We start from the raw sequence: 410 nt of genomic DNA on the forward strand, positions 1-410 counted from the left end.
TATTTTCATGATTCATGCCTATCTTTCTTGAATTACCTGGCCTCCAAGGTGCACTCTGGCTGCACTTCTTCCAACACAGATCTGTTGGTTCTTTTGGCAGCCCATTGCACTTTCAATATTCTCCTCCAACACTGTAACTCAAAAGCATCAATTCTTCTATGGTCTTCCTTATTCACTGTCCAGCTTTTGCATGCATGTGAGGTTAGTCCTCAACACTTTTTGCTCTTCAACACTTTAAAAGGGTCTTGTGCAGCAGATTACATTACTGAAAATATATTTGTATTTCACTTGTTTGGATGGATATCAAGTTCTAAAAATGAAAATAATGCTTAATCAGGCAATTATTGGATTGACTTACAGCATTCACTGTTTTGAGATGAAACATTCATTTCCATTCAGTTTCTAAGTCC

Source organism: Chrysochloris asiatica, unplaced genomic scaffold, assembly GCF_000296735.1.
Source record: "Chrysochloris asiatica unplaced genomic scaffold, ChrAsi1.0 scaffold00048, whole genome shotgun sequence".
NCBI classification, from domain to species: domain Eukaryota; kingdom Metazoa; phylum Chordata; class Mammalia; order Afrosoricida; family Chrysochloridae; genus Chrysochloris; species Chrysochloris asiatica.